The 24,392-nt window shown below is 45.8% G+C and overlaps 1 protein-coding gene and 1 long non-coding RNA gene across 3 annotated transcripts in view; one reads left to right on the forward strand and one right to left on the reverse strand.

Moving 5' to 3' along the window:
* Positions 1 to 18,718, reverse strand: part of LOC130367731 (uncharacterized) — a 126,508-nt gene extending 107,790 nt beyond the window's left edge. The window contains exon 1 of one of the 2 annotated variants that reach the window (XR_008892148.1): positions 18,535 to 18,718. This is a non-coding gene — a long non-coding RNA (uncharacterized LOC130367731). Of the gene's footprint in view, positions 1 to 18,018; positions 18,245 to 18,534 lie in introns of those variants that run through there. The other variant, XR_008892150.1, reaches the window with a different exon arrangement.
* The window catches only part of ARHGEF18 (Rho/Rac guanine nucleotide exchange factor 18), a 328,222-nt gene that overhangs the window by 194,564 nt on the left and 109,266 nt on the right, over positions 1 to 24,392 (forward strand). The gene's annotated exons all lie outside the window — the stretch shown is intronic.

Raw genomic sequence — 24,392 nt, forward strand, 5'->3', positions numbered from 1 at the left:
TACCAACTGAATATAATACTGCCACACATTGTACCCACTGAATATAATACTGCCCACACACTGTACCCAATGAATATAATACTGCCACACACTGTACCTACTGAATAATACTGCCACACACTGTACCCAATGAATATAATACTGCCACACACTGTAACCTCAGAATATAATACTGCCACACACTGTACCCTCAGAATATAATAATGCCCCACACTGTACCCTCAGAATATAATACTGCCACACACTGTACCCCAGAATATAATACTGCCACACACTGTACCTCTGAATATAATACTGCCCACATACTGTACCCTCAGAATATAATACTGCCACACACTGTACCCTAGAATATAATACTGCCACACACTGTACCCCTGAATATAATACTGCCCAAACACTGTACCCTCAGAATATAATACTGCCACACACTGTACCCTCTGAATATAATACTACCACACACTGTACGCTCTAAATATCCCTCTGAATACAATACTGTGATGTATTGTGGCTAATGAAAACTGTGCTACCCCAGAAATTCCTTATACACTGTGCCCCTCATATATAATAGTAATGCCCCATCCTGTGCCCCCACATATAACTATGACCTGTCCTGTTCCCCCTCATAATAATAATGCCCTCTGTCCTGTGCCCCTACCATATAATTCCCCCCCAGTGCTGTGCCCCTCACTTATAATGCCCCTGCAATGTTCCCCTCACATATAATGCCCCCCAATCCTGCTCCCTAAGGGGGCATTATAAGTGAGGGGAACATAACAGGGGGGCATTATAAGACAGGGCACATTATATGTTAGGGGCACATGACAGGGGGGCATTATATGTGAGGGGCACATGACAGGGGGTTCCTCACTTATAATGCCCCCCTATCATGCGCCCCTCACATATAATGCACCTGTAATGTTCCCCTCAAATATAATGCCCCCTGTCCTGCCCCTTCAGGGTGCATTATAAGTAAGGGGCACATAACAGGGGGCATTATAAGTGAGGGGCCCAAGACGGGGGGGGGGGGGGGGGGGGGCATTATAAGTGAGGGCCTGTTATGTGCCCCTCACTTATAATGCCCCCCTGTCATGTGCCCCTCACATTTAATGACCCCTGTTATGTGCCCCTAACTTATAATGCCCCCTTCATGTGCCCCTCACATTTGATGCCCCGCTATGTTCCCCTCACGTATAATGCCCCCTGTCCTGCACCCTCAGGGGGCATTTTAAGTAAGGGACTCATGACAGGGGGCATTAAATGTGAGGGGCACATGACAGGGGGCATTAAATGTGAGGGGCACATGACAGGGGGGCATTATACGTGAGGAGCCCCCCTGTCATGTGCCCCTCACTTATAATGCCCCCCTGTCATGTGCCCCTCACTTATAATGCCCCCCTGTCATGTGCCCCTCATTTATAATGCCCCCCTGTCTTGGGCCACTAATATATAATGTGCTTCGACTTATAATGCCCCGTTAAGTTCCCCTCACATATAATGCCCCCGGTCCTGCACCCTCCGGGGGCATTTTAAGTAAGGGGCACATAAAAGGAGGGCATTATAAATCAGAGCACATTATTTGTTAGCGGCACATGACAGGGGGGCATTATAAGTGAGGGGCACATGACAGGGGGGCAGTATAAGTGAGGGGCACATGACGGGGGCATTATAAGTGAGGGGCACATGACAGGGGGGCATTATAAGTGAGGGGCACATGACAGGGGGGCATTATAAGTGAGGGCACATGACAGGGGGGCATTATAAGTGAGGGGCACATAACGGGCCCTGTCAGTCTTCTGGAAGTGGCCATTCCAATGTCCCCCGCAGGAAGCTCCGTGCAGGGTTCAGCACCCCCTTCCAGCAGACTGCAGGGGCCCTGTTCAGGAGATTGTAGGGGGTCCTAGCGCTTGGATCCCCCACAATCTATAACTTATCCCCTATCTCGGCGTCTAAATAGGCTGTAAGTAAATGAAAAATAGATGCTGGCAGCAGTGGGATAGATATGATATAGATATATAGATATGAGATAGATAGATACACAGATAGAGATAGATATGAGAGATAGATAGATATGAGATAGATAGATATGAGATAGAGAGATATGAGATAGATAGATAGATATGAGATAGAGAGATATTAGATAGATATGAGATAGATAGATAGGAGATAGATATGAGATAGATAGATATGAGATAGATAGATATGAGATAGAGATAGATAGATAGATATGAGATAGATAGACAGATATGAGATAGATAGATATGAGATAGAGAGATATGAGATAGATAGATATGAGATAGAGAGATATGAGATAGATAGATATGAGATAGAGAGATATGAGATAGATAGATATGAGATAGAGAGATATTAGATAGATATGAGATAGATAGATAGATAGGAGATAGATATGAGATAGATAGATATGAGATAGATAGATAGAGATAGATAGAGATAGATAGATAGATAGATATGAGATAGATAGATAGATATGAGATAGATAGATAAGAGATAGATAGATATGAGATAGATAGATAAGAGATAGATAGATATGAGATAGATAGATATGAGATAGATAGATATGAGATAGATAGATAAATATGAGATAGATACATAGATATGAGATACATAGATATGAGATAGATAGATAGATAGATATGAGATAGATAGATAGATAAGAGATAGATAGATAAGAGATAGATAGATAAGAGATAGACAGATATGAGATAGATAGATAGATTTGAGATAGATAGATATGAGATAGATATGAGATAGATAGATAGATATGAGATAGATCGATACATAGATATGAGAGATAGATAGGCGATAGAAAGACAGATAGATCAGTGTTCCCCAACCAGGGTGCCTCCAGCTGTTGTAAAACTACAACTCCCAGTATGCCCACAAAGCCAAATACATGCTGGGAGTTGAAGTTTTACTATAGTTAGAGGCCTCTGCTAGAAAACACTGATAATAGTTCCCCTTTATCTCTCACTGTCTCCTGACCCCCCCCCTCCTCCTCACCCCAAAGTTACTTACCATGAAGGGCAGCATCAGGGTGGGCAGGGGGGGTCTGGAGGCATTGGGTGGGTGTCCAGGCCTGTGGTGGAGGGCAGTAAGCTGAGCCCGGCCTGCTGGAAACACAGAGGGGTGAGAGGGGGAGGAGCCTATCTCTTCCCAGCCCCTGCACAGTGTAATGGCTGCAGACTGAATGATGCTGAGACCAGAGCATCCTCAGTACTGACAGGCAGCCTGCAGAGGATTATGTCCTGCAGAGAATGGTGTCCTGCAGAGAATGGTGTCCCTGGCGGTTCACACGCTGCAGGTGAGGGGACAGTGCAGCCGGGGCTGACAGCTCCCGCTCATCACTAATATAGTATCGGGAGGGGCAGCAATCTCTGGGGGGGGGGGCAATTGCCCCGTTGCCCCCCCCCTGGATCCGCCACTGGTCGGAGTCCAGTGGTTCTGACGATAACACGAAAGCGGCTCCAACAGGACAGACCGCCAAATTCCCTGCAAAAAACTCCATCCATGTCCATTTAGAGAGTTTTGATGAAGTAGATTTTGAGTTAGATCTGTTCAGAAATGTTAGGAAATTGAATCTTATTGAAATTATTTGCAAGTAATAAAGATGTATACTCTAAAAAGCAAACTGTAAAGGAGGATGCACCAGTATCAATAGGACCATTAGGGGTCAGTCCTTTCACCGGTTCTAGTGGTGTTGAGCAAGAGGGTTTCTTTTCACTCACAGAATTACAGGGGGGAACCATTAATCCTCCGGACCCTCATGAAATGGAGTCTGTGTACCTGGGAGGTACTAAATCCACTTTTTGCACCCTGTTGACTCCTGGGAGCAGTCTCAAACTCTTTCAGCACAAGGTGTTGGAAGAGGTTAAGGCGCTTAGATATCCAGGAGACCCTCCTAATTTATCCTTAGGTGAACGCAAGGTCCTAACTACATTGAGATCCATCAAGGGGATTATTTTCAAGGAATCTGACAAGGGGGGAAATATAGTCCTCATGACTGAGGACTATTATAGGAAAGAGGCATCACGTCAATTATGTAATCCTTCCCATTATGAAAAATTACTGAGTAATCCCACCCTGAGATACACAAATATACCCTGGTCCCTCCTAAGACAGTACACAGAGAAAGGAGTAATATCCAGCAAAACTGCAACAAAACTGCTACCATTATCTGCTAAACATCCTTGTTGGTATTTACTTCCCTTTGATTTCCCTCCCGGATGACCCATTGTCTCCGGGAGGGGGTCCTTAATGGGGTACTCCACCCCTAGACATCTTATCTTCTAGCAAAAGGATAGGGGATAAGATGTCTGATCACGGGGGTCCCCCTGCTGGGGACCCCTGGGATCTCTGCTGCAGCACCCTACTGTCATTACTGCACACAGCAAACTTGCTCTGTGCGTATCGATGGGCAATACAGGGACCAGAGCATCGTGACATCACGGTTCCGCCCCTCGTGATGTCACGGCTCGCCCCCTCAATACAAGTCTATGGGAGGGGGCGTGGCGGCCGTCAGGCCCCCTCCCATAGACTTTCATTAAGGGGGCGGGTAGTGACATCACGAGGGGCGGAGCCATGACATCACAATGCTCCAGCCCCTGAATTGCCCGTCATTATGCACAGAGCGAGTTTGCTCTGTGCAGTAATGACAGTGGGGTGCAGCAGCCAAGATCCCGGGGGGTCCCCAGCAGCGGAACCCCTGCAATCAGACATTTTATCCCCTATCCTTTTGATAGGGGATAAGATGTCTAGGGGTGGAGTACCCCTTTAACCGAGCCACTGGCGAAATACATTGATTGGCTCCTTCACCCATTGCTCAAAGAGATACCAGCCCTGCTGAAGGATACCAATGAATTCCTACTAAACTTGCAAGAGGTAGTCTGGGAAGATGGTTTTCTAGTGGCTTCTATTGATATAGAAAGCCTTTATACCAGTATCCCCCAAATGTTAAGTGTTCAGTGCATACGAGACCTTCTTTCTTTTTCCAGTAAGAGTAAGGATTTTATCGACTTTGTCTGTGACACTCTCACTTTTATTCTTACAAACAATGCTTTCCAGTTTGATGAGGTGTGGTACAAACAGATTAGCAAAGTTACCATTGCACCCCGGTCGTGTGCACTCTGGTTAATCTGTTTGTGGCAGTATTTAAAAAAAAAATAATAATAATTTTTTCCACTACCAATAAATACATTAAATGGATAAAAAGTTACAATCGTTATGTAGACAATGTTTTCATCGTCTGGTCATGGACAAGTGAAGCGTTCACAGACTTTGCAGATTTCCTTAACACCAGCAATGACATGAATTTGAAATTCACCCTCAAAACAAGTAAAAGTGAACTTGAGTTCCTTGATTTCCTCGTGAAACCAATAGATTGCATTTTGTGGTTTATAAACACTGGTCCCTAATTCAGAGGGACCCGTTGCTAGGGGAATTGACAAAGGAGAAGTCCTTCATAACCTTTAAGAAGGCTGAAAATCTGGGAGAAGTACTCACACATAGCAGATTCAAGTCTAAACAAGGTACCCAGGATTGGCTAAATTCTTCATTACCCAAGGGAAACCAAAAATGCAGTGGGTGTAATTGGTGTCCTTTGAAAAAAGGTGCATGTTCCCAACTATGTTGTCACACCAATTACATTGTCTACGGTATCATGTGTGCTTGTGGAAACTGTGACGGATCCATCTGCTGGTTACCCTTTTGGCCCCAATTAGAACGTTTTCGTTAACCGCAGACACCTCTCCATTCCATTCGTACGGAACTAAAAACGGACCCTTTATCTACCAAACACCGCTGGAAGTTGCCGCCCGCCTTCTATTTCGTCCTTTATATGTTTCAGTGTTTTCTTGTTGTGTTCTGGGATGGCGATTGTCTCTGTCCTAGGAGATAATTGGATTTCTTCGTCCTGGGAGATAATTGGATTTCTTCCCAGTTGTATGGGGGAAAGGAGGGAGGTATGGGTAAAGTGGGAAGGGCTTATGTTGAAACCACTGTGATTGGCTACTGTCCACTATGTTTTACATCTGGTCCCCTAGGGGAGTGTCCACCTGGTGGAGACCTGCATAAATACCGGGCAGGTAGCCCCATTAAATTAATTCCTGTTTGACCCTCAAGACGGAGCTGGTCTCGTTTGTGGGGGGGGGGGGGGGGGGGATTACTATTGGGACAGCGCTTTCCTTGTTTCTAGCTATGGAAGGAGTTCGACTGTTTTGCTGATCCGGAGCGTCTGCATTCGTATCCTCCGGTCGGGAGTTGGACGGTCGGCTGGAACCAACCTGCATTCCTGGAGAAGGGGATCATTCCAAGTGGTGGCTTCCTCTACCTGTCGGGGAGTGCCGTAACAGAAACTTTTACATACAGTAGGTTGCACTGTCAGAGCCATGCACACAAGGTTCCGTGAACACGTATATTCTCTGAAGACCCAAAAAGGTTCTACCGAGGTGATCAATCATGTACTTGAGAAACATAAATTTAAAGCATTGGAATTTTTTGGTATTGAGAGGGTTAATGTGAGGGACGACACTGACAGGCGGAAGGCTCTGCTACAGAGCGAAGCCAGATGGATATTACGCACGAGAGCACAAGACACACTAGGTTTAAATGATAAAATTGATCTTGCTATTTTTATCTAGTTACTTGTTCAAGATTCGCATTGCATTTTTGTATGTTTTTTACTGTTTTTAATTGCACCTTTGCACTTGCTTATGGCAAAGCATACGCCCAGGTATTTAACACCGGCTCTGACACCTGTGGGGGAGTGGTCCGAGGAAGTGCCCCTAGCGCACAAAATAGCTATAGACGCTGTGGACGGCGTCCATGCTCTCCCTGTGTTTGGATGCACACATGCACTTTGAATAAAGATCTATGTTGTACCCACTGAAGACTGGTGAGTGCCATTCATCTCTTTCCTTGCACATGTTATGCCTAGTTGCCCATAGCAGCCAATCAGATTGTTTCTTTTTTTTTAAAGTATTTATTTATAATTTTTCAAACACAAAAGAAACAAAACAATACTCCAGAGAACACCGCAAGAGCACCCGAACTGCACAGGGTACAATTCAAAACTCACATAAAGAAATGCAAGCATAAAAGAAATACATCAGCATAAAGAATGAGTCCTTAGGTTAACCAGTTAAGGACCAAGGACGATCTGGAACGTCCCCGCACCCTGGGCTTTAAGGACCAAGGACGTTCCAGAACGTCCTGGTGTTTCTCCGGTCTCTGCCGCGCGCCGGGTAGAGATCGGAACGGCATTCCTGCTGAAATCCTTCAGCAGGTATGCCGTGCAAATGCCAAGGGGGGTCCCGGGACCCCCCCATGTCGGCGATCGCTGAAAATCGCATGTCAATTCAAACATGCGATTTTCTCCTATTCCGGGCTGATCGGGTCTCTGGTGACCCGATCACCCGGGAAATTGTGATGATCTGACCTGTCAGTGACAGCCCAGATCATCCTGAAGGGTAGGAGTGAAGTCGCAAAGCTGCGATTTCCTCCTATCCCCTGCCATTGGTCAGAATTGATTCTGACCAATGGCAGAGCAGGACAGTGGGTTGCCATGGCAACCCCCTGTTCTGGCCACCCCTGGATGTCAAGGGGATCGTGGGAAGAAGATGGAGGACGGTACCTGCAGGAGAAGATGCCTGGAGACCCCGATCGTTGCTGGAGACTGCTGGATCCTGGGTCAGGTAGGGAAACTACTGTGGGGGAGGGGGGAATTGAAAGTAAAGTGATCTTTACTGTGGCAACCACTAGGAAGGCCAAACTGCAACTCCCAGCATGCCCAGACAGCCAAAAGTTTTGCAACATCTGGAGGGTCACAGTTTGGAGACCACTGTTACAGTGGTGCCCAAACGGTAGCCCCCCAGATGTTGCCAAACTACAACTCTCAGCATGCCTAGACTGCCCAGGCATGCTGGGAGTTGTAGTTCTGTAACATCTGTCCCTTCAGATTTAGCAATTTTCATGAAATTTTTGAAAATTGCTGCTTTACTTTAAAGCCCTCTAAAAGTAAAAATATGTCCATTTTATGATGCCAACATAAAATAGACATATTGTATTTGTGAATAAAAATAAAATGTATTTGGAATATCCATTTTCCTTACAAGCAGAGAGCTTCAAAGTTAGAAAAATGCAAAATTTTCATGACATTTTGGGATTTTTCACCAAAAAAGGATGCAAGTAACGCCGAAAATTTACCACCAAAATAAAGTAGAATATGTCACGAAAAAAAACTATCTCAGAATCAGAATGATAACTAAAAGCATCCCAGAGTTATTAATGTTTAAAGTGACAGTGGTCAGATGTTCAAAAACGCTCTGGTCCTAAGGTGTAAAATGGTCTGGTCCTTAAGGGGTTAAAGGAATATATTAGCCAGGAAACAGGCCATATACAAAGTCCCTAGAGCAGAACAGCCCAACAATAGACAACGACACAACCACAGTCACACACCAAACATACACCCAAGAGCACCCTCCGTCCCTCCACTTAGATTGCAATAACAACCCACCCTTACTGAGGAGATTCCACACGCTCCAAAGGGACAACTGACTCCCCCAAAATCATCCATGGCATCCAGACTTTATCAAACTTTTTGGGGCACTTATGACTTATACACAGGGTTCTATACAGCGGGACATATTTATTAACCAAATTAAACCATCGGGAAATAGGAGGAGGGGAAGTATCCTTCCAGGCCATGATCACAACCTTACGAGCACAGAACAAAAGGAATCTAATTAGAATACGTCTATGGGAGCCTGACCCAAGACCATTAATCAGCCCTAACAGACAAACCTCAGGGTTAAAACTAAAGGGAAACTCCAAATGGTCTGCCAAAAACTGTATTACTGCCTTCCAAAAGGCAACTCCACACCGCATGCATAAAGGACCCTTTATCAATCGCACAAGGAAAACAGACATCCGAAGGGGAAACACCTATAAGAAATAGCTTAACCAGGGTATAATACATCCGGAAAATAAATCTGGATTGGATAAGCATATCCCGGGCACTAACCACTGTAACCACATAATATGTCGCTGCAACCTCCTTCCACTGCTCCTCTGAGAGCTCTGGCATATCCTCCATCCACTTCCAAGGCAAAGGGGTCTGGACCTACAGACTGAAACAAGGCATACGCCTGCGTCAGTGGCTTAGAGAGGTCGGCAGCACCCAGGAGCAACTCCAATATATGAAACACAGAAAACAGCACAAAAAAAAAAAAAAAACAGATGCAAGAGCAAAAAATAACATTCCCAACAAAACTCTGTCTAACACTAGGAAACCATGCAGACTTATTCCCCAAACTAACCTATATAAGGGCTATAGCAAGAACTCTAGCAAACCTCAACATCCCACCATACCCCCGCCAACCCAGCAAGTAACTAGGAACCAATATGAAGGGTCAAACTCACTAGGGTCACCACCCAACTGGGAAGTCCAGGAGGCCATAAACGACAAGTACCTAGGGAATCCCAACTCCCTACCCTACCTATACAAAGGGGACATAGTGTCAGTCTCACGACAGGGTCAGTCCGGAGGGGCAACCAGAGGAGCTGCATCCACCCACTGTAGATCCTCCACTGGAGATGTAAAGTACCTTGTTACAGCACCGTCCACCACCCAAAGGCGAACCAGTAACAGCATGGCATAGCCATATGCCTTAGTGCGAAGTCGGAGGTGGACCTCAGTGAACTTTACTCTTTGCTTGTGCAGCTCCACAGAGAAATCAGGATTGAAGGCAACTCTGCTGTCATTAAAGCGCACCTCATTCTTCATGTGAACAGCCCTCAGGACAGCATCCTGACTTCGAAAATGAAGCAGCTTGGCTAGAAATGGACGAGGTGGACCACCAGAAGGAGGCAGCCAATTCGGCACCCCGTGTAAAGTACGGTGTGAAGGTCTCAGCAGGTAAAATAGACTTCAGCCATGATTCCAAGAAGGCCACAGGATCAGACCCTTCCGCCTTTTCAGGGAGACCCTCGCAAAGACATTCTTGACTTGGCGTTGCAGTGAGGCAATCTGTTTCAAAATAGGCAGTAGGGTGTCCTCAACGCTCCACCTCTCCCGTGTGCTCCCGCAGCTTTTGTGTCTCGTGGCGAAGGATCACAAAATCTTGACGGAGCTAATCTACCTTGGAGACCATCAAAGTTTGACAGGAGGTGAAGGCTGCCAGTATCTCCGTAAATTTCATGTCAATGGACGCAGCAGTGTAGGAAGTGTGCTCTGGGGAATGACGCCGGCAAACAGGGATGGTGAAGGCCCCGATGACTCACGCCCCAACTCCTCCGGAGGCCTGAAAAACTGGCTGAGCACGGCAGACAGCTGTTCTAACACCGACAGGCAGCACACCACAAGTCCCAGCAGCATTCACAGCCAGCAACAGAGGGGAAATTCACTGCAGCAGACAGCAAGGTCAACTCTAGTAGGCAGTATACCTAAGATGAGACCAACGGTTGGAGGGTGAATTCATATACAACTTAAAGACCACCTAGGTGGTCCAAAAATACCCTTGGGTTCCCAGCCGTCAAAATCAATTATTTACAGGACTTTATTATTTAGGTCCATAAACTAAATCATAATAGTGATGAAAAAAGAATTTGCAGATAAAAGAATACACTTAAAAACACTGTGTGCACTCAGCCAGTATAAGTTATTAGTAAGAGGGCTATACTAGCTCCAGTAATATCAACTTGAACATAGAGGGCATTTCTGCAGGTAATGTCCCCTTTCTACTAGTGTTGGCTGGAGCACACAGCTAATTAAAACTAAAACACTGCCCCCTCAATGTTTCACCATCTAAGTGGCTTTGTCAAGAGGCATGTGGGCAATGGCATCTAAGAAAGCCAACCTGAGGTTTTATAACTTCCTCTAATGATGTCAGTGGATACGTCCTCCAATCAGGCATCATTCCCATGATTGCCCGATTGGATGCTCCACTCACAATTCTCTAATTCATGATCGATATCTAAAAGATCCAAAGGAGATCCATATTCTCCCTACCTGTCGGAGGATGCCACGTGTATAATCCCAATAGGTAAACAGCCCGGATGAAACAAAGCTGGATGTGGATCCTCTAACCTATGTGGCTGATGACTCGAACCGTATCGGGGAGCGGAGTCATAGGTGCCGCTTGTCTTCACCAGAGCCCGCCGCAAGGCAGTATGGGCTTGCTGCAGCAGGCGACACCCAGGTCGCTACCCCCGACATGGCTCGACCACACAGGTAGCTGGGCAAGGCGAGGTACAGGAGGATAAGGCAGTAGCGTAGTCAACGTAGCAGAAGGTCAAGGCAGGCGGCAAAGGTGCGGAGTCAAATAACGTAGTGGAAGGTCTGGGTACACGGACAAGGCAAACAGGCTATAGGGAACACAATGTCAGGCTGCTATAGGGAACACTTAATCTCAGGCTAGGGGCACTGAAGATCCGGCATCTTTAGTGCCCCTAGCCTGAGATTAAGTGTTCCCTATAGCAGCCTGAGATTAAGTGTACATTCACATGGGCGGGTTTACAGTGAGTTTCCTGCTTCAAGTTTGAGCTGTGGCAAATTTTCCGCTGCAGCTCAAACTCCCAGTTAAACCAGCTGTGAACCCCTGCCCGTGTGTACCCTAAAAACACTACACTACACAAAACAAAAAGTAAAACACTACATATACCCTACACAGTTACCCCCCCCCCAACACCACATAAAAATGTTAAACCTCTCGTACGGCACTGTTTTTCCATTTCACCGTAGAGTTTTGGGTAAAATGACTGATGTCATTACAAAGAAGAATTGGTGGTGCAAATAATAAGCCATTATATTGATTTTGGTGCAAAATTGAAAGGGTTATGATTTTTAAAAGGTAAGGAAGAAAATAACAAAAGTGCAAAAAAAGAAAAACGCTCTGTCCTTAAGGGATTAAAGGCCACGTGTGTTTACAAAGCCCCCATAGTGCCAGAACAATGGACTCCCCCCCCCCCCCCTTGTGACCCCATTTTGGAAAATTCACCCCTAACAGAATTTAATAAGGGGTACAGTGAGCATTTACGCCCCACAGGTGTCTGACAGATTTTTGGAACAGTGGTCCGTGAAAATGAAAAATTTAATTTTTCATTTGCACAGCCCACTGTTCCAAAGATCTGCCAAACGCCAGTGGAGTGCAAATGCTCACTGCACCCTTTATTCAATTCTGTGAGGGGTGTAGTTTCCAAAATGGAGTCACATGTAGGGGGGGGGGGGTCCATTGTTCTGGCACCATGGGGGGCTTTGTAAATGCACATGGCCCCTGACTTCCATTCCAAACAAATTCTCTCTCCAAAAGCTCAATGGCGGTCCTTCTCTTCTGAGCATTGTAGTGTACCAGCAGAGCACTTGACGTCCACATATGGCGTATTTCCATACTCAGAAGAAATGGGGTTACAAATTTTGGGGGGCATTTTCTCCTATTACCCCTTGTAAAAATTTAAAATTTGGGGAAAAACCAGCATTTTAGTGAAAAAATATATATTTTTTTTCATTTACACATTCGACTTTAACAAGTCATCAAACACCTGTGGGTGTTAAGGCTTACTGTACAACTTGTTACATTCCTTCAGGGGTGTAGTTTCCAAAATAGTAGGCTATATGTTTTTTTTTTTTTGCTGTTCTGGCACCATAGGGGCTTCCTAAATGCGACATGTCCCCCAAAAACCATTTCAGCAACATTTGCTTTCCAAAAGCCAAATATGACTCCTACTCTTCTGAGCATTGTAGTTCGCCCGCAGAGCATTTTACGTCCTAACATGGGGTATTCCCATACTCAGAAGAGATGGGGATACAAAGTTTGGGGGGGCATTTTCTCCAATTAACCTTTGCAAAAATTGTAAATTTTGGGGGAAAAAACTGCACTGTAGTGAAAATAAAAATCTTTTCATTTACACATCCGACTTTAACGAAAAGTCATCAAACACCTGTGGGGTGTTAAGGCTCACTGTACCCCTTGTTATGTGCCTTGTCGCTCCTTCCCTTCTGAGACCTCTACTGCGCTCGCAGAGCACTTCACATACACATATGAAGTATTTCCTTACTCGAGAGAAATTGGGTTACAAATAGGGATGTCCCGATACCATTTTTTCAAAGACCTAGTAAGAGTACCGATACTTTAATTCTAGCACTCGCCGATACCAAGTACGAGTACTTTTATTTTAAAGGGAATCTGACACCAGGGTGACGCGGTTTCTGGCGCTGCTTACCGTGCTGATATGTGGGCTCTTGTTGTGTGCAATGGAGGCGGCTGCTGTAGTATGAGCCAAGATTTCTCTCTTTTCCATTGGGCAGAACCGGGAATTTGCATTGGCGGCGAAACCAATGTCTCCGGAGTGATTGTGCTGATGATCACATGGTGAGCAGCGATAGAAACCAGGTCACCTGCACTCTACTTATAAATTCAAGTTAGTGCAAGTGACTCTGCTGTAAGATTGCCTTTAATAGTAGAAAGTATAGATAGGTGCAGACATTAGTAGCAGCCACCCTGTTGACCGCAGCCCCCTCCCATTGTAGCCAGCAGACCCCCCCCCCTTGTAGATAGCAGGACCCCCTTATAGATAGCAGGACCCCCCTTGTAGATAGCAGGCCCCCCTTTTAGCCAACAGGACCCCGCTTGTAGATTGCAAGACCCCCCTTGTAGATAGCAGGACCCCCTTGTAGATAGCAGGACGGCCCCCTTGTAGATAGCAGGACCCCCCGCTTGTAGATAGCAGTACCCCCCTTGTAGATTGCAGGACCCTCCTTGTAGATAGCAGGACCCCCCTTTGTAGATAGCCGGACCCTCCCTTGTAGATAGCAGGCCTCCCCCTTGTAGATAGCAGGCCCCCCTTGTAGATAGCAGGACCCTCCTTGTAGATAGCAGGACCCTCCTTGTAGATAGCAGGACCCCCCCTTGTAGATAGCAGGCTTCCCCCTTGTAGATAGCAGGCCTCCCCTTTGTAGTTAACAGGCCTCCCTCCTTGTAGATAGCAGGACCCCCCTTTGTAGATAGCAGGACCCTCCCTTGTAGATAGCAGGCCTCCCCCTTGTAGATAGCAGGCCCCCCTTGTAGATAGCAGGACCCTCCTTGTAGATAGCAGGACCCTCCTTGTAGATAGCAGGACCCCCCCTTGTAGATAGCAGGCTTCCCCCTTGTAGATAGCAGGCCTCCCCTTTGTAGTTGACAGGCCTCCCTCTTGTAGATAGCAGGCCCCCCTTGTAGATAGCAGGCCCCCCCTTGTAGATAGCAGGAACCCCCCTTGTAGATAGCAGGACCCCCCCCTTGTAGATAGCAGAATCCCCCTTGTAGATAGCAGGACCCCCTTGTAGATAGCAGGCCTCCCTCTTGTAGCCAGCAGACACCCCCACCCCTTGTAGTTTCTCACTTGCACCTGTCCGGTGTTGCTGCTCTGCAGCATCATGGCGTCCGCATCATGGCGTCTTATGGAGAAGCATGTGACATACACGTCAATCTCCTTCCTCCGTAGCATTACGCTGGGCACAGTGGACTGACGTGTGTGTCACATGCTCCTCCATAAGACGCCATGATGCGGACGGCAGAACGAGGCAGCGGCAGTGATGCGGACCAGAGAACGGGCCAGCGGAGGGGAGCACTCCATCAGGTATCAGATTTGGTATCGGGGACATTAGACGAGTCCCCAATACCATGCAAATACCTGGTATCGGCCCCGATACCGATACTAGTATCGATATCGGGACTTCCCTAGTTACAAATTTGGGGGGCTTTTTCTCCTATTACCCCTTGTAAAAATTCAAAAACTGGGTCTAAAAGAACATGCGAGTGTAAAAAATTAAGATTTTGAATTTTCTCCATCACTTTGCTGCTTTTCCTGTGAAACACCTAAAGGGTTAACAAACTTTCTGAATTTCATTTTGAATACTTTGAGGGGTGTTACGCCGAGCGCTCCGGGTCCCCGCTCCTCCCCGGAGCGCTCGCAACATCCTCGCTACTGCAGCGCCCCGGTCAGATCCTGTCCCGGCGCGCGCAGCCCCGCTCCCTAGGGCGCGCGCGCGCGCCTCTGCGATTTAAAGGGCCACTGCGCCACTGATTGGCGCAGTTGGTCTAATTAGTGTGTTCACCTGTGCACTCCCTATGTATACCTCACTTCCCCTGCACTCCCTCGCCGGATCTTGTTGCCATTGTGCCAGTGAAAGCGTTTCCTTGTATGTTCCTAGCCTGTGTTCCAGACCTCCTGCCGTTGCCCCTGACTACGATCCTTGCTGCCTGCCCCGACCTTCTGCTACGTCCGACCTTGCTCTTGTCTACTCCCTTGTACCGCGCCTATCTTCAGCAGTCAGAGAGGTTGAGCCGTTGCTAGTGGATACGACCTGGTTACTACCGCCGCTGCAAGACCATCCCGCTTTGCGGCGGGCTCTGGTGAATACCAGTAGTAACTTAGAACCGGTCCACTAGCACGGTCCACGCCAATCCCTCTCTGGCACAGAGGATCCACCTCCTGCCAGCCGAATCGTGACAAGGGGGTGCAGTTTTTATAATGGGATCATTTGTGGAATATTTCTAATATGAAGGCCATTCAAATCCACTTCAAAACTGAAAAATTAAAAAATTGCTGCTGAACTTTGAAGCCCTCTGATGTCTCCCAAAAGTAAAAACATGTCAACTTTATGATGCTAACATGAAGTAGACATATTGGGGGAGATTTATCAAAGGATTTAGACTGGTTTTTCCTGTCTAAATTTGTCGCACAGAAAGTCGCAGTCTAAATTTGTGCGACTTTTGCTGTAGATGATTTTTAGAACATGATGCATGCAAGTCTATTTTAGACGGAAATGCATTGGAAAATGCATTGGTGCTGAATTTATCAAGTGCGACTTTTGTGCGACAAGTCGCATCTGCCCAAAATACGCTGAAATGTCAGACCATGTTGGAGCAGGTCTAAATGTAGTTTAAGCTGTAGACCCTGAAGTCTGAGCACAGAATTTATCAAGGGCTGTGAGAGCTTTGATAAATTAGGAGCACAATAGACAGGAGGCTACCACATACGCTGGTCTATAAGCATACCCAGAATAGACTAGATTAGTAAATGTCCCCCATTGTATATGTGAATCAATATATAATTTATTTGGAATGTCTATTTTCCTTACAAGCAGAGAGCTTCAAAGTTATAAAAATGGAAAATGTTACATTTTTTTCATCAAATTTTGGAATTTTTCACCAAGAAATGATGCAAGTATCAATGAAAATTTACCACTAACATAAAGAAGAATATGTCACAAAAAAACAATCTCGGAATCAAATTTAAATTTCAAGTAAAAGCATCCCAGAGTTATTAATGCATAAAGTGATAGAGATCAGATTTGAAAAAAATGCTCCCGTCCTTAGGGTCATAATGGACTGTCCCCAAGGGGTTAAAAATCAGTATTCTTTTATTTTACACTTTTTAATTCTCTATAGGGGACTTTTATATACAATCATTAGATTGCATTTACTGTATAATGCTATGCCTATGGCATAGCTTTGTACAGTGTGACAGGCGATCCACTGATATAGCCTGGCTAAGCCTAGGCCACATCATTGGATCAGCGGCAGGTTATGGGAATGCCCCCCCCCCCCCCCGCTATCGGTGAGCTCCACTGAGTTATCGACAACTTTCATTTTCACTTTAGACACCGTGGTCGGCATTGATCACAGTGTCTAAAGGGTTAGATGCCGGGCAGCGGCAGGATCGCCACTGCCCATCATAAGCAGAGAGTGTCTGGCTAATGATAGTTTTGGACACACTGCTCTGAAGCGAGCGCAGCTCCTGCACTCACTTTATAGTCACTTAAGGTGTAGTGGTATAAAGGTAAGCCCTGCGTTAAGTACCAGGAGATGAGGGCCTACCTGTATGCTCTGCGTCCTTAAAGGGGTTCTCCGTTGCTTACACATCTTTTCCCCTATCCGAAGGATAGGCGATAAGATGCCTGATCGCAGGAGTCCCGTCGCTGGGGACCCCCGGGATTTTGCACGCGGCACCCCGTTTGTAATCAGTCCCCGGATGTTCGCTCCGGGTCTGATTACCGATGACCACAAGGCCGGCTGCGTGTGACGTCACGCCTCCGCCCCCGTGTGACGTCATGCTCTGCCCCTCAATGCAAGCCTATGGGAGGGGGTGTGACAGCTATCATGCCCCCTCCCGTAGCCTTGCATTGAGGGTCGGAGCGTGACGTCACACGCCGCCGGCCTTGTGGTCGTCGGTAATCAGACCCGGAGCGAACACGCTCCGGGACTGATTACAAACGGGGTGCCGCGTGCAAGATCACGGGCGTCCCCAGCTGCAGGACTCCCGCGATCAGGCATCTTATCCCCTATCCTTAGGGGATAAGATGTCTAAGCACCGGAGAACCCCTTTAAGGAGATTATAACTTATACGATATACAGATCCTGTGTATAGCTGGTATCTACCTCTGTATGGTTCTGTATACAATCACTCTTGTGGTATACAAATCCCATGTACAACTGGTATCTACCTCTGTATGGTCACAGTGTATAATCACATATGGTATACAGATCCTGTGTACAACCGGTATATGCCTCTATATGGTCCTATATAAAATCACATAATGTAAGTAAATAGTTGCCCTGGGACCCACAAATGGACACAATCCAGCTGTTGGTTCGCAGCCACTTGTGGGCCCATGAAAGTCCTCATAAAGCTCTTAATCCAGCCCTGGATAGTAGGTAAGTAGCAGGTGTTCTTTATTTTATATCATTCATTGGGACCCAAACCTGACTGCAGTGTTTCCAATTAGGGTGCCACCTGCTGTTGCACATTTTCGGCTCCCAGCATTCCCGGACAGCTGGAGGCACACTGGCGGCAGTGTATAGCAGCTGGAAACTAGGCTACCATCTAGAGGTGCACTCCCCTGTTAAAGTCTATGGACATTCCACTTTGTCATTCCTTTTAGTATGTCCCGTGCAGAAGAGCTTTGAGTTACAGCGACATCTAGTGGCAAGGACAGTAGCTGCCGTTGACCACACGGCTTTTATCTACCTGTCGGTGTCACGCCCGTGCACTCGTGTTCTAAGCCATGTATAACGCCAACTATTTTTTTTTACCAGTGCCCTGTACATGACTTTATCTGAGTGTCAGTCACCGAGGTGGTGAACAAATAACGGGACACATGTCCCCGCCCTCACAGGTAGAGCGGCGTCAGGTAACCCCCTTGGCGCCCGTGCACACAACAGTCGCAGCCAGTAACCCCTGGGCACAGTACCGGGCCCCACTCCACAACACTCGAGTATGTACCCGTCCGTTACAGGAGCCCGCAGAGCTTACAAACAACCCCGTCCCCCGCCTCCCCACCAGGACCGGAAATGCCCCTCCTCCCCACTTCCGCTTCCCGGTGAGCCCGTCAGGTGGAGTAGAGTGTCCTCGGAGACAGCGGCGCAGGTATGGCCGGGTGAGTGTGTAATGCTTGGTCTATGGGAGGGAAGCCTGGGGCACGGGGGTCACCTGGGAAGGGTATACAGCCACTTCTTACGTCACAAATCCCCTCAGTTTCCTTACCTGTATGTACTTAGGTGTATGTGACCTGGTGATCAGGCCAAGTGCTACCTGCGATCAGAGGGGAGTGTTAGTAACCATGGCAACCAGTGTCATTGGAGCTTGTATGAGGTTGTGTCTCCTATGTCTTTGGTGTGTGACCCTGTCAGTCCCCGGGACTAATGCACCTATTGTCACCTCCGTAGCCTGTCATCCGTACACCTCAGCTGTATAGTGCTTTGTGAAACAAAACTACAACTCCCAGCTTGCCTGCACATCAGTTGACTTTCTGGAAATGCTGGGAGTTGTAGTTTTGCAGCAGCTGGAGGTCCATCGCTTGAAGACCACTGATCTAGATAGAGTTAGTATAGGAAATAAGAATTGCCATATTGTTCCTGGAGATCCATTGTTAGCTGCAGGTGGTTGTTATTGGCATTCATGACATGCCTGACATAGTTGTGGAGCCTCATCCCTTGTGTAATGGTGACGCATACATACATCATGTAATTGGGACTCCCACTCATTCCCTGATCTATTATTGTAAACCTGACATGTTTTCTTGGGTTGTGTGCCAGATTCTGTGTGAAAACCCAAAAAAGGGGACGTGTCCCGGAAATTTTCACAAAAACACAACATATTTACTAAGGTTTCCACAGAAAATGTGGTTGTGAGCTGAGAAAAACCCGACAGGTCAGAGCAGGTAGGGAATGTGCAACATGTAGGGAAACCTTAGTAAGTACAGGGGAAAAGGAATTGTAGGGAGTGTGCAACATGTAGGGAAACCTTAGTAAGTACAGGGGAAAAGGAATTGTAGGGAGTGTGCAACATGTAGGGAAACCTTAGTAAGTACAGGGGAAAAGGAATTGTAGGGAGTGTGCAACATGTAGGGAAACCTTAGTAAGTACAGGGGAAAAGGAATTGTAGGGAGTGTGCAACATGTAGGGAAACCTTAGTAAGTACAGGGGAAAAGGAATTGTAGGGAGTGTGCAACATGTAGGGAAACCTTAGTAAGTACAGGGGAAAAGGAATTGTAGGGAGTGTGCAACATGTAGGGAAACCTTAGTAAGTACAGGGGAAAAGGAATTGTAGGGAGTGTGCAACATGTAGGGAAACCTTAGTAAGTACAGGGGAAAAGGAATTGTAGGGAATGTGCAACATGTAGGGAAACCTTAGTAAGTACAGGGGAAAAGGAATTGTAGGGAGTGTGCAACATGTAGGGAAACCTTAGTATGTACAGTGGAAAAGGAATTGTAGGGAGTGTGCAACATGTAGGGAAACCTTAGTAAGTACAGGGGAAAAAGAATTGTAGGGAGTGTGCAACATGTAGGGAAACCTTAGTAAGTACAGGGGAAAAGGAATTGTAGGGAGTGTGCAACATGTAGGGAAACCTTAGTAAGTACAGGGGAAAAGGAATTGTAGGGAGTGTGCAACATGTAGGGAAACCTTAGTAAGTATAGGGGAAAAGGAATTGTAGGGAGTGTGCAACATGTAGGGAAACCTTAGTTAGTACAGGGGAAAAGGAATTGTAGGGAGTGTGCAACATGTAGGGAAACCTTAGTAAGTACAGTGGAAAAGGAATTGTAGGGAGTGTGCAACATGTAGGGAAACCTTAGTAAGTACAGGGGAAAAGGAATTGTAGGGAGTGTGCAACATGTAGGGAAACCTTAGTAAGTACAGTGGAAAAAGAATTGTAGGGAGTGTGCAACATGTAGGGAAACCTTAGTAAGTACAGGGGAAAAGGAATTGTAGGGAGTGTGCAACATGTAGGGAAACCTTAGTAAGTACAGGGGAAAAGGAATTGTAGGGAGTGTGCAACATGTAGGGAAACCTTAGTAAGTACAGGGGAAAAGGAATTGTAGGGAGTGTGCAACATGTAGGGAAACCTTAGTAAGTACAGGGGAAAAGGAATTGTAGGGAGTGTGCAACATGTAGGGAAACCTTAGTAAATACAGTGGGGAAAGAATTGTAGGGAGTGTGCAACATGTAGGGAAACCTTAGTAAGTACAGGGGAAAAGGAATTGTAGGGAGTGTGCAACATGTAGGGAAACCTTAGTAAGTACAGTGGAAAAAGAATTGTAGGGAATGTGCAACATGTAGGGAAACCTTAGTAAATACAGGGGAAAAGGAATTGTAGGGAGTGTGCAACATGTAGGGAAACCTTAGTAAGTACAGGGGGAAAAGGAATTGTAGGGAGTGTGCAACATGTAGGGAAACCTTAGTAAGTACAGGGGAAAAAGAATTGTAGGGAATGTGCAACATGTAGGGAAACCTTAGTAAGTACAGGGGAAAAGGAATTGTAGGGAATGTGCAACATGTAGGGAAACCTTAGTAAGTACAGGGGAAAAAGAATTGTAGGGAGTGTGCAACATGTAGGGAAACCTTAGTAAGTACAGGGAAAAGGAATTGTAGGGAGTGTGCAACATGTAGGGAAACCTTAGTAAGTACAGGGGAAAAAGAATTGTAGGGAGTGTGCAACATGTAGGGAAACCTTAGTAAATACAGTGGGGAAAGAATTGTAGGGAGTGTGCAACATGTAGGGAAACCTTAGTAAGTACAGGGGAAAAGGAATTGTAGGGAGTGTGCAACATGTAGGGAAACCTTAGTAAGTACAGTGGAAAAAGAATTGTAGGGAATGTGCAACATGTAGGGAAACCTTAGTAAGTACAGTGGAAAAAGAATTGTAGGGAATGTGCAACATGTAGGGAAACCTTAGTAAATACAGGGGAAAAGGAATTGTAGGGAGTGTGCAACATGTAGGGAAACCTTAGTAAGTACAGGGGAAAAAGGAATTGTAGGGAAACCTTAGTAAGTACAGGGGAAAAGGAATTGTAGGGAGTGTGCAACATGTAGGGAAACCTTAGTAAGTACAGGGGAAAAAGAATTGTAGGGAATGTGCAACATGTAGGGAAACCTTAGTAAGTACAGGGGAAAAGGAATTGTAGGGAATGTGCAACATGTAGGGAAACCTTAGTAAGTACAGGGGAAAAAGAATTGTAGGGAGTGTGCAACATGTAGGGAAACCTTAGTAAGTACAGGGGAAAAAGAATTGTAGGGAGTGTGCAACATGTAGGGAAACCTTAGTAAGTACAGGGGAAAAGGAATTGTAGGGAGTGTGCAACATGTAGGGAAACCTTAGTAAATACAGGGGAAAAAGAATTGTAGGGAATGTGCAACATGTAGGGAAACCTTAGTAAGTACAGGGGAAAAGGAATTGTAGGGAATGTGCAACATGTAGGGAAACCTTAGTAAGTACAGGGGAAAAGGAATTGTAGGGAATGTGCAACATGTAGGGAAACCTTAGTAAGTACAGGGGAAAAGGAATTGTAGGGAATGTGCAACATGTAGGGAAACCTTAGTAAGTACAGGGGAAAAGGAATTGTAGGGAATGTGCAACATGTAGGGAAACCTTAGTAAGTACAGGGGAAAAAGAATTGTAGGGAGTGTGCAACATGTAGGGAAACCTTAGTAAGTACAGGGGAAAAGGAATTGTAGGGAGTGTGCAACATGTAGGGAAACCTTAGTAAGTACAGTGGAAAAGGAATTGTAGGGAATGTGCAACATGTAGGGAAACCTTAGTAAGTACAGGGGAAAAGGAATTGTAGGGAATGTGCAACATGTAGGAAAACCTTAGTAAGTACAGTGGAAAAGGAATTGTAGGGAATGTGCAACATGTAGGGAAACCTTAGTAAGTACAGGGGAAAAAGAATTGTAGGGAATGTGCAACATGTAGGGAAACCTTAGTAAATACAGGGGAAAAGGAATTGTAGGGAGTGTGCAACATGTAGGGAAACCTTAGTAAGTACAGGGGAAAAGGAATTGTAGGGAGTGTGCAACATGTAGGGAAACCTTAGTAAGTACAGGGGAAAAGGAATTGTAGGGAATGTGCAACATGTAGGGAAACCTTAGTAAGTACAGGGGAAAAGGAATTGTAGGGAATGTGCAACATGTAGGGAAACCTTAGTAAGTACAGTGGAAAAGGGATTGTAGGGAGTGTGCAACATGTAGGGAAACCTTAGTAAGTACAGGGGAAAAATAATTGTAGGGAGTGTGCAACATGTAGGGAAACCTTAGTAAGTACAGGGGAAAAAGAATTGTAGGGAGTGTGCAACATGTAGGGAAACCTTAGTAAGTACAGGGGAAAAGGAATTGTAGGGAGTGTGCAACATGTAGGGAAACCTTAGTAAGTACAGGGAAAAAGGAATTGTAGGGAGTGTGCAACATGTAGGGAAACCTTAGTAAGTACAGGGGAAAAGGAATTGTAGGGAGTGTGCAACATGTAGGGAAACCTTAGTAAGTACAGGGGAAAAGGAATTGTAGGGAGTGTGCAACATGCAGGGAAACCTTAGTAAGTACAGTGGAAAAGGAATTGTAGGGAGTGTGCAACATGCAGGGAAACCTTAGTAAATACAGGGGAAAAGGAATTGTAGGGAGTGTGCAACATGTAGGGAAACCTTAGTAAGTACAGTGGAAAAGGAATTGTAGGGAGTGTGCAACATGTAGGGAAACCTTAGTAAGTACAGGGGAAAAGGAATTGTAGGGAGTGTGCAACATGTAGGGAAACCTTAGTAAGTACAGGGGAAAAGGAATTGTAGGGAGTGTGCAACATGTAGGGAAACCTTAATAAGTACAGGGGGAAAAGGAATTGTAGGGAGTGTGCAACATGTAGGGAAACCTTAGTAAGTACAGGGGAAAAGAATTGTAGGGAATGTGCAACATGTAGGGAAACCTTAGTAAGTACAGGGGGAAAAGAATTGTAGGGAGTGTGCAACATGTAGGGAAACCTTAGTAAATACAGTGGGGAAAGAATTGTAGGGAATGTGCAACATGTGGGGAAACCTTAGTAAGTACAGGGGAAAAGAATTGTAGGGAGTGTGCAACATGTGGGGAAACCTTAGTAAGTACAGTGGGAAAAGAATTGTAGGGAATGTGCAACATGTAGGGAAACCTTAGTAAGTACAGGGGGAAAAGAATTGTAGGGAATGTGCAACATGTAGGGAAACCTTAGTAAGTACAGGGGAAAAAGAATTGTAGGGAGTGTGCAACATGTAGGGAAACCTTAGTAAGTACAGTGGAAAAAGAATTGTAGGGAGTGTGCAACATGTAGGGAAACCTTAGTAAGTACAGTGGAAAAAGAATTGTAGGGAGTGTGCAACATGTAGGGAAACCTTAGTAAGTACAGGGGGAAAAGAATTGTAGGGAATGTGCAACATGTAGGGAAACCTTAGTAAGTACAGGGGAAAAGGAATTGTAGGGAGTGTGCAACATGTAGGGAAACCTTAGTAAATACAGGGGAAAAGGAATTGTAGGGAATGTGCAACATGTAGGGAAACCTTAGTAAGTACAGGGGAAAAGGAATTGTAGGGAGTGTGCAACATGTAGGGAAACCTTAGTAAATACAGGGGAAAAGGAATTGTAGGGAGTGTGCAACATGTAGGGAAACCTTAGTAAATACAGGGGAAAAGGAATTGTAGGGAGTGTGCAACATGTAGGGAAACCTTAGTAAGTACAGGGAAAAAGGAATTGTAGGGAGTGTGCAACATGTAGGGAAACCTTAGTAAGTACAGGGGAAAAGGAATTGTAGGGAATGTGCAACATGTAGGGAAACCTTAGTAAGTACAGGGGAAAAGGAATTGTAGGGAGTGTGCAACATGCAGGGAAACCTTAGTAAGTACAGGGGAAAAGGAATTGTAGGGAATGTGCAACATGTAGGGAAACCTTAGTAAGTACAGGGGAAAAAGAATTGTAGGGAATGTGCAACATGTAGGGAAACCTTAGTAAATACAGGGGGAAAAGAATTGTAGGGAATGTGCAACATGTGGGGAAACCTTAGTAAATACAGGGGAAAAGGAATTGTAGGGAGTGTGCAACATGTGGGGAAACCT

The sequence above is a fragment of the Hyla sarda genome, chromosome 1 (genome assembly GCF_029499605.1).
Source record: "Hyla sarda isolate aHylSar1 chromosome 1, aHylSar1.hap1, whole genome shotgun sequence".
Lineage (NCBI taxonomy): Eukaryota > Metazoa > Chordata > Amphibia > Anura > Hylidae > Hyla > Hyla sarda.